Raw genomic sequence first — 10757 nt, 5'->3', positions numbered from 1 at the left:
CATAAACTCGAGGATCCTGTGGCAGTGCCAAGTGGGCACCACCCTAGACCTCGGGCATCCAAGAGGTGGCTGCAGGTACTAGGTGGACAGGAAGCAAAGGTCAGGTTCCACTTTGGCCCCATTCCCCCGCCCCATCTCCCACGGTGGAACCATTTCTAACCCACCCCAGCACCTGGGGGCGACTGGGATCCAGTCTAGGCCCAGTCACACACCAGTTCTGGCCAGGAAAGGTCACTGGAGTTCTCATCAAGTGAGTCGCTTTGACCCCCAGCATCGAACGGACTGCAGAGGGGCCAACTGGAGGAATTTAGGTTAGACCTGAGTTAAACAGTTTTTTAAAGTTTCAAGTTGCCCTGTTTTTCGAGAGAGGGTTTATTTCCTAGGACGTCCCTTTTGTCCAGTTTAACGCTTTGCTTTCCAGGTGTGGACGTAGGGGTCTTAGGCTCTCCGGAAGCACGAGCCTGGGCAGGTCCTGGGCGCCTAGTGGCGGGCGGGCAAGAGCAGGGCCTTCCCAAAACTTGGGGCGCCGGGAGGACGACCGTGCTGGGCGGTGACGTGAGGGGCGGTGCCGGGCCTGATTGGCGCGTCGGACGGGGGCGGGCCCGGGGCGGGCGCCAGGAGGCAGCCGCGGCGCCGGGAGCCGGAGCCGGGAGTGAGGCACAGCGGCTGCGGCGGCAACAAGTGCTGGAGGCTAGCCGGAACTGTCCACACCGTAGACACCGCCGGGCTGCCCGTCCCGGGCGCCGCGCATGGAGCGTGAGCGGCGGCGGTCGCCGGGCTGAGCCGCGCGGAGCGGCTGGGACGTGGATGCGGCCGAGATCTCCCGCCCCCGCCCCGCCGAGCTGGTACTGCTCCTGGACAAGGTAGGGCCCTGGAGGGTGGTCACCCCCACCTCCTTTCTCCTCGCTTTCCCCTCCCCCGCTGCCTACACGGGTCCACTCTGCCCGCCCCTCCCACCTCCCCGCTCCTGGGCCCCCAAACTGGACCCCCTCTTTCTTCCCACCCCCTCGCCAGTTCCGGCTCCACACCGGCGCCCCAGCGGAGGAAACCGTTCCTAGGTGGCCCTTGCCGCATTTACGCTTCTCACCTTCCCTTCTGGTTTCTGCATCTTCCGAACCCCAGATGAAGAGGATAACGAAACCCCTGGCTGAATGTCTTTGGAACCTCCTGCCCCACTCCACACCCACCCCCTGGGGCCCAGGGACATTCCCCCTCCTCTCTGCACCCTAACTTCCGGGGGATCCCGCGCCCAGGGCTGCAGGATTTGGGAATAGGCTTCTTTTTGGGTTGGGGCGTCCTCATCAGGGGTATCTGGGCGTTTTGGGGAGAGGGCCGTGTGCGATTTCTCGCTGGCACCCCCGCACCCCACCCTCGCACTGCGCTGGTCTCCAGTGCCGCATGGGGAGATCAGGTGTTTTGTGAGCCAGAGAGCCACCGGCACCCGCTCCCCACCCCCAACCTTTTGCACTGCCACCTCTGGGTCCCCAAAGACTGGTTTCTGCGAAACTTAAGGGAAAACCTTTCGCTTTGACCTCTAAAAATATTTCCACGCCACCCGTGTTGAATGATTAACCAGGCTGCTTGCCCGAGACACCCTGAGGGTGGGGGTAGCTGGCAGGCCAGGGAGCGCGCAAAGCCGCTCTCTGAAAAACACCTCGCGGGAAGGTGGGCGTGTGGGCCTTGGGGCTGCGACGCTGGTCTGGCGGCTGCGGGACGGCAGGCGGACCCTCATGAAGGCAATACAACCGAGTCACCTTGTTACTTTCCAGGCCAGGCCACGGTTTTTTTTTACACTCTGGGCTGGGGAGCCTCTGAACCCCCCCCCCCCACCTTTCCCCATCAAGTGGAAGAACAGACAAGGAATTCCCCACAAGTGTCACAGCGTGAAAGGTCGTCTTTAAAAAAATATTACATACATTTATAATCTCGGTTGGCGAGAAGGCTTTCTCCTCCTTAAAACGTTGGGATCGTTTGTCTTTGCTCCCCTACCCTCCATGGCCGCCTCAACCTCCCGGACTTCGTAGACGTTGTTTAGAACAATTATTCTCCTGCCCCTCCCTTTTTAGAGCCTTGTCTGTCAAGTTGCGAAGCCAGTTGGTGAATATGGGCTTCTACTTGTTATAACAAATTCTCCAGTGTAATTATTTGTGCCTGCGGAGGTGATGGGATGGTTAACGAGTTGGCGACGGGGCCGGGACTGGGAGTAGGAAGGCGGGGATCCTGACCGAGTCTGGGGGTTCTGGTGCTGTCTCATGGTCGCGCCCATGTGGATCTGACAGCTGACCTGGAGGAAGGTCAGGTCACTTCCCTCTGCCCTTGCTCCTGCTTCTGCTTCTTTTGAATAGAGGTTATTAAGCCTGGTGGAATTTGGAAGAGTTTTACACAGAGCCCGTGTGTACTCTTAAGCCAGATTAGATTTTAAGACCAGAGAAGTGAAGGAGTCCTGTAAGAACTCTCCTTGAGTAATTCGAGTAACACTTTTCCGTTTGCCCAGCCTTTTCAAACGTGTTTATCATTAAATCTTCTGTTTGAAACTCTTTTTCACTGTGGAATATTGCTTTTTCCCTTGGTACTCTCCCTGCAGACGGGGCTCACTGCTCTTAATTTAGTTTTGTGTGTGTATGTTTGTGTGTGTGCCAGTGGCATATTTATGGCTAAAGCCCTAATTCTCCGTTAAATTTAAGAGTTCCCACCCTCACCTTTCACTTGTCTTGATTCTGCCACGGACTGTTCAGTGACCCAGGGTGAATTGTTTCTCATTGGAGCCTTATTTCCCATATCTAGTTTTGGTGGTGTCTGCCCTAGGAGATTGTTTTGAGGACATGTAGGATGATTTCCCATTCTTATCACTGGCCTGTTGAAATTATGAAGATCTTAATGAGGGGTCCTGGTGCCATTAATATAGAAGTTCCTCTTAGCATCAACTTCCTTTTATCCAAAACAGTGACCCTATGGTAACAGATTTGCCTGAGTCCGAAATCAGCCAAATTTGGCAAATGCAGTTAGCAACTTTTTAAAATCCAAGGAATGTGGTTGTCTTTTGAGGAAAATAAGCATAAATTTCTTGTAAAAAATTTTTATGAACTGATTTGGGGGAGCTTCTGAAGGAGGGCTGGGTATATAGATGGCTTATATAGTTAGGAAGATTTCTTTGTTTTAAAAACTCATAATTTAGATTTCTCTAAAACTTCTATACTACAGTTAAGCTAAAAATAGGAAAGTGGAACTGGTAATTCATGATTGACTTTATACTGTACTCTTTGTTCAAATGTGATTTTTTTTTTAAAAAGTTACATTAAAAAACAGGAAGATCCAAGAACATTAATCATTTTATTTTACATGATACATTGTTGGTATAAAGCTAAGATGTTCTGGATAGAGATGTGTGAGGCTTTTTCAGCTGACAGAGGGATTAAAAGAAAAGGCGAATCCTTGTTTCTGAAAGCATTAACTTTTAATCATTTCTAATAATATTGGGTTTTTTTTGAAAAACCTAATTTAAGAATGCTGACCCATTCTTGAAATATTGCTCTCTTGACACACTGGGTTGGTGCTTTTAATTCTTTCTAACTTGCTTAGTGTATGCAGTATTTGACTATTCAGTGGGGTTTTTTTTGTTGTTATTTTATTTTTTTTGGATAGTCGTATTAGTCTGTTAAGACTAAAAATTACTGAATGATGGGGCTGGGGTTGTGGCTTAGTGGTAGAACGCTTACCTAGAATGTGTGAGGCACTGGGTTTGATTCTCAGCACTGCATATAAATAAGTAAAATAAAGGTTCACTAACAACTAAAAAATATCTTTTAAAATTACTAAATGCAAATGAATACATCCCCCACTCCAGTACTGGGGATTGAACTCATGGGTGCTTTTACCATCCCCAGTCTTTTTTATTTTTTGAGACATGGTCTCATTACATTGCCCAGGCTTAGCCTCAAATTTGTGATCCTCCTGCCTAAGTCTCCTGAGACTCTGGGATTATAGGAGTTTGCCATTGTGCCTGACTAAATGGTTACTTTTATAAATACTGAGATCCTTTGTTTATGTAATATATTGCAGCACACCCAATAGGATATATAAATTACTGAAAGATTCTTATAAAGGCCTTTTAGTCTTATGTATAAATGCTTAGGAGAAACCAAAGTCCTTTTGATCAATTGCCTGATATTTTGGTGTGCTCAGAAAGCTGAAATGTGAATTAAACTAGTCTCTGATAAATACTTCCTGGCTGCATAATCAAAAGCACCATTAAAGAAGACAAAGCATACCCCCAACAGGTATGAAACAGGTATGGATCCAGTTGTCTATCCTGTGTCCCTCAAGGTGGGGCCAAATGTGTCCTCAAATTGTAGAATGAATATATTCCTCTCTCAGGAGAGGCAATTACTGTTCGGATAAGAGATGTGTGCATGTGTGGGGTAAGGCTTTGAGAGAATTGATGTAATGATTTCATCATCACCCACTGGTGATGAGGCTTTGCCAGTCTAACAAAGCTTCAGTGAGAAGAACTTGTTACTTGATGGAGAATTTGTTACCAGGGCACATGGTGGCACATTGGCTACTGCTGAAACAATATTTGTACTGAATTTCTATTTCTTACAACTCTGAGTTGAGGTTTTTTGCACTTACTGTATGTTGCCCCTACAGTGAGTTTTATGTCCTTTGCTCAACAACTTTGTCTTGGCTTGATTTAATCACCATAACAAAATCCAAACTGTGAGAATTAGTATTGTTGATAAAGTTACAACACATATCTAGAAATATTTGTGTAATTTTAACTTTCAGCATTTCCATAGTTTAATCTAAGAACTTTGTTACAGGTTATTTTCTGTGCCTCTGTAAATATTCCCTTAAGGCAGGGTTTATTTTTTTATTTAAAAAAAATTCTGATGTGGCTACAGAGGGGAAATTCCCAGTAGCCAGGAAACCGATACTTTCAACTTTTCATTCTGTAGCATTTTAAACCAGGTTTATTGCTCAGATGTCTTCAGTGTGATGGGACTAGGATTCATTGCTTACCGGAATGTTTTTTAAAAACTGATTATCCAAGGTAATCAGTTCTGGAGTGTGGCTAGGTTCTGTCAGTGGTGGTGTGGTAGTTTAGTGGTTGTAAAGATGAACTTAGTCAATCGGATGATTTTTAAAAATTTAATGTATAACATAAAGTGGGTGAAGTGCCCAAAGTGTGAGCTTGTGTGTGTGTTTCTACCTCCCAAATCCAGAAGTAAACATTTTTACTACTATAGGAGGTTCTGGTGCTCCTTTCTAGTCAGAACCCACTCCCTAGAGGGAATAGTTAATTCTTTCGTCATCATAGAAGTGACTTATATCATCATAGATTGGTTTTACCTTTTCTTGAACTCCACATAAGTGGATTCACAGAATTGTACAATGTGTAATCTTTTGTGAAACAGACCTGGATTTGAGTTCTGTTTTGCCACTTACTATGGACAAGTTCCTTGACTCTCTGAGCCAATTTTCTCATTGTGGAATGGAGGAAATAAAGCCCTATCTCATAGATATGCTGGGAAAGTTAACGTGAATGATACACTTAAAATACCAAGCACTGTGGCTGATAGGCAATTTCCAGCCCTTGTTTTATTTCATTAAAAAGTTGGTAACTAAAGCAACTATGTCTTGTCTGTTTAAATAAGCCATTTCATTATGAAAGTCATATATGTCTTTTTTTTAATATATAGGGTTTTTTTATGGAAGGTTAGAAACCAATTTTTTTGATTCAATACTTTGTTGCTGTGGCATTTAGCTTAAAAAAATGTATTTTTTGTTGATAGTTGATCTTCTATTACTTCCAATGGATTTTTCCTCTCAAATGACAGTCATTGAAATGTCCCATACAGAGTTCTTAATCAGCTGTGTTATGAGCTAGCATGCAGAGGTTGCAACCATGAGAGCTGGTTTGCATTTTGATCTTGAAAAGTGTGGAAGAGTTTAGTTTAGATGAAAGTCATCAGTAAGTGCCCAAGATGCTTAGAACATTTACTGCTGCATTATGTTTTGTGAAGTAATTATTTCAGAAGTGAAAGCACGGGGCCAATTGTTTTAATTGCATGCTTCATATAAACCATTTAAAATGTTTTTGACTTTTGTAATCTTACTCTATAAGTGGTTTTATGTATTCAATCATCTCATGTCCCCAGTGGGTTTATTTGATACTTCTTATTTTTGAACTCCTTCTTCAAATGTAACTTGGGTGGTATTTTGGCATTCTTTCTAGAAGTTTTTCTTCTATTATTTGGAAACAATATTCATGATAAAGTAAAGGAAATGAGAATGGATCCCACTGTGTCTTAACTCTGTTGATAACTTGATTTGGATCCTTGTAGGTGCTCTTCTCTGCATATGTGCACTTCTCGAATGACCGTAGAAAAAACACATCACTGGCACTTTAGGCATATTTGATAGTGTGTGGGCCTGCCTAAGAGACGCTGGCAGATAGGGCAGATGTCTTAGAACGCCTAGGTTCAGGCCCAACCACACTCTGGCTTCTGCTTGGAGCAGTCCCTTTTCTCCAGAGTGCTGGAGGCTTCCTCCAGGGAGCCTCCAGATTGCATTAACCAAGGGGGATCTCCTGTTCTTGAATCTTCCTACTCTAGCTAAGAGCTCAGGATGATGACTGGTGAAGTGGGTGGTAGACACTAACCAAGAATTGGCGAGAGTGCTCCTGGAGAGGTTAACAGGGTGTGTGTTGGGGCAGCCAAAGAAAGTTTCCCTCATGAAATGGCATTTGGACTTAGCATAGAAGGATGAACACATAACATTTCAGGGGCAGAGAAAGGAAGGCAGAGGTGGCCATTGGATTGCAGCCTGAGAAAAAGGATACTGCAGAGGCTCATTGAGTGTCGGGAAGCAACAAGGGATCCTGTGAGTTTGGAGTGCAGGGTGTTTTGGAGCAGGCAATAGCCTGCAGCACAACCTCAGTGACTGCAAAGATGTGGTACTTGATAGTGTCACTGAGGCAGTGGGGAGCCATTGAAAGTGCTGGGGTGCAGAGGGTATGGTGACATGTCATAGTCAGACTTGCATTGGAGAGGGTGAACCAGAGACTTGGATGGGAGGCTGGACTGATCAGGGGCCTGGGTCATTTTACAGTCCCTGGTCGGACTGTCTGCTTCCCATTTGCTGCCCCCTACACTCAGTCTATTCTTGGAAAGAAGCTAGAATTACTGAGGTCACTTCTCTATTCAGACTCTTCCAGTGGGTCCCTGTCTTCCCCAGAATAAAGCCAAAGTTCTCATGTCATCACCTCCTGGGATGGTATCCTCTCCCATCTCCCTCCACCTCTCCATACACTAGCTTTCCTGCCTGTGGCCTTGGTGCCAGCTGCTAACTCTACCTGCAGTTATCCCCCATCCTTCTCTCTCTGATCTCCCCACTTAACACGACCTTATCCTTAATCTCTGTTCTGTGTCTTATGTTTCATCTAAGCACTTTATCACCCTAACAACAGTCATGTAACTTTAGTTGTTGTTCTTTGTTTTAGACACTGCTTGGTTTAAATGGGTGCTTATTGGCATTTATTGAATTAGGCCAACTCATTAGTTATGGTAAGGGAAAAATTCAGTTCAAAAACAGAGCAGAGGTGGTACAGGATTGAAGACCATGTGTGTTTGGAAGAGGTCAGAGATGAAATGACTCATGGTTGGGTGGAATAAGATTTATAAACCACTTAAGGAAGGTGTGGAGGAGGTGAGCTACAGACATGGGTTCATTGGGATGTCATTTAGCATATAGAATGTGGTGGTGTCTCAGGGTGCAGGGGACAGGAGTGTGGGATGAGGGAAGACCCTGCAATGGACTTGGCCCAGCACTATGGGGAAGGCCCCTTTGGGGGGGTTGAGAATATGAATCAAGGCTGTCAAGAGGGAAGAGAAAAGGTGATAGGGTTTGTCCCAAACAAGAAGGGTAGAAGTGGTAGCCAGAGGTATTGGGTGCCCTGGGAATTCAGGAGAGTGCAAGGATTGTGAAGATGCTAGAGGTGAAGGGAATTAAAAAGGTCAAGACAGGACAAAGGGGCATGACAAGAATGAGTGTCTGCAGCGGCTGGAAAGAGAACTTTTCAGTAGAGAAGTGGAGATTACTAGTGGTTCAAGACCCTAGGGGTATAGCAAAGGTTAACACCAGGGCTTGGAGTCCTGAGAAAGAGTGACTCTGGAGTGGGGGCGACTGGTGATGTGGAGATCTTGCAGAAGGAGGGTTAAGTTCCAGAGCTGTCATCAAGTATCACTGTAACCATGGTAACTCACCTAACTTCTCTTTCCCACCCCCTTGCAAAATAGGATAAAACCTGCACAGCCACCTTCATGAGTTTATTTTAAGTGTAAAACCATTGAAATTGTGAATATGAAGGTGTTAACACTCTAGTAAGGTATTTCTATGAACCATAAATTTGCCACAGCTTGTAATTTATGCTTCACAATTTTTATCATTTATTTTCTTTGAAAAACACTAAACATTCAAATGCTTCTCTAAAGTATTGCTTTTTTGAGTCCTGATCAGGGAGTGATACAGTTTGTGTGTGTGTGTGTGTGTGTGTGTGTGTGTGTTTAAACAAACCCTTCATGTCTAGCCCTAGTTGTTCAGTAGGAAGCCTGGTGATGTTCTCAAAATCAAATACATTTGTCTAACACAGGAACACAGAAACACAGAAAGGATCAGAATAAATGTACCTGCCCTCTGTATCTGTGGGTTCCACAGCTGAGGGGTCAACTAACTGTAGACCAAAAACATTCAGAAAACAACAACAACAAATAATACAAATTAAAAAAAAATACAGTGTAAGAACTGCTTTTGGAAAATATGGAATATATACACAATGAAGTTTTATTTAGCCATAAAGAAAAATGAAATTGTCATTTGTAGGAAAATGGATGGCACTAGAGACCATTTTGTTAAGTGAAATAAGCCAAACACAGAAGGTTGAGGATTGTATATTTTCTCTCTTATGTGAAATTTAGAGAGGAAAAAGGAAAAGAAGATGGGGGGGTGGTTGAGAAGAATCTTGTAAACATCAAAGGGAGATCAGCAGAGGAAAGGGACTGAGATGGGGGAAAATGCCTGGATTGACCAAATTATATTATTATATTATATGCATGTACTAATATGTGACAACAAACCCTGTCATTATTTTTCAAGTATAATGTACCAATAAAATAATGTGAAAAGAAAAAAAAAAGAACTGCCTTTATAGAATTTACTTCATATTAGGTTGTATAAATAATCTAGAGTTGATTTAAAGTATACTGGAGAATGTACATAGATTATATGCAAATACCGTGCCATCTTAAAGACTTGAGCATCAGAGGGTTTTGCTATCCCCAAGGGTCCTGGAATGAGTTCCTCACAGAACTAGTGAGGTGTATTTTTTACATTTATTATTTTATAACTGAATTTGAAGCTTGTTTTATTCTTTTAAGTGAGATGCAGCCATTTTACTTTTCTCCCTTCCCCACATAAGGGCTTATTTTCCTCAAATGAACTTAAAATATCTGTCATGAATACCCCTATTTTTAGCTGAATGTTTCTTTTGAGTTTTTGTTCTTTGAGGTTCTGATGAATCCTTTAAAAAAAAAAAACTATAATGTAAGTTTTCAAACAAGCACCACAGAGAAGTGTATACTGAAGCTTCAGGTGGCCAGCTGTGCTTTCAGTGGTATGATTGCTTTTTTCATCCGTCCCCCACTGGTGACCATGCAGAAGGGTGTGGAGGTCCACAGGAGTAGAGGGGCCTTGGAGGCTGAGCACATGGTTCTGGCTGAGTGAGCACCGCCCAGTGTTTGAATGGGGAGCTCGAGGCACAAGGATGGACCATTGTGGTCCTGGTGCTTCCACATTTGTGGTAGCGTACAGTTTGTGACGGTGACATTCATAGACGTACTTAAAACCAAGGTGATTTAAATTGCTTGGCAAAAGAGGCTCCCTTTCCTAGCTGCTCAGCAATGTGCCCATTATTGAGCAAACAACACGATCTCTTTTATTTTGGCAACACATGTTTTTCTTGGCAGGTGGTGGGAGAAAGCTGTGTTACTATTTCACCTTCTTTAAATAAGTAGCCATAAGTCTTGGTTGAATGATTGAATGATTCCTCCACTCCCTTCCTTTAATGGAATATTTGGATGAAAGGCCAGAAGGTCATTTGTTTGGAGGCTATGTATTCTAAACTCACATGATTTATTTTAATATTTTAAAAAACGAGTTAGAAACCACAGTGCTCAAGCACCTACCAGTAACTAGTTGAAACTTACCAGTAACTAGTTTTAACTACCAGTAACTGGTTGAAATTTAGCCAACATTTGAGAAATGGAAAAGAGACAGGGAAGGAATCAGAAATGGGAGCTGGGAGAAGGAGCTATTTGATTTGTTTTTGCTACCCAGGGTCACATGTCACTAGGAAGGTGGTCTTCTGGAAGGAGTCTGATCCTGGAGAAGGAGACACTGTGTGTGAGGAGTGGTGCCTGGCTTGTGGTGGTTGGGTGCATCTCCTGTCAGTCATTTATGGCACTTGAGGTTGGGGTATGTAGTTCTGTCTCCCTTGGGTTTCAGGACTGGGTCTCAGGTCTCTGTGAAGCATTGCTGGTGCAGAGGGTGATTTCCAGGTGACTAGATGTTGGTACTCCTTTAGAGGGGCTCCAGTTTGGGGAGATCATGGATGCCAGGGAGAGAGGTTAAACCCAGGGCACCAGTGCTCACAGAGTAGGAAGCAAGATTTGAATCTGGGCCTTCAAGATAGGGGTAGAATT

The 10757-nt window shown here is 44.2% G+C and overlaps 1 protein-coding gene across 2 annotated transcripts in view; it reads left to right on the top strand.

Annotated features, from left to right (window-relative positions):
* The first annotated feature begins 597 nt into the window (after positions 1-597).
* B3GNT2 (UDP-GlcNAc:betaGal beta-1,3-N-acetylglucosaminyltransferase 2) overlaps positions 598-10757 on the top strand; it is a 34508-nt gene continuing 24348 nt past the window's right edge. Inside the window, exon 1 of one of the 2 annotated variants that reach the window (XM_079109726.1) lies at positions 598-863. The gene's annotated coding sequence lies outside the window, so the exon portion shown is untranslated. Of the gene's footprint in view, positions 864-900; positions 1891-10757 lie in introns of those variants that run through there. The other variant, XM_079109727.1, reaches the window with a different exon arrangement.

This window comes from Sciurus vulgaris (genome assembly GCF_902686455.1).
Source record: "Sciurus vulgaris genome assembly, chromosome: 14".
NCBI classification, from domain to species: domain Eukaryota; kingdom Metazoa; phylum Chordata; class Mammalia; order Rodentia; family Sciuridae; genus Sciurus; species Sciurus vulgaris.
The sequence above is the reverse complement of the archived record's forward strand: the minus strand, read 5'-3'. Positions and strand labels throughout refer to the sequence as shown.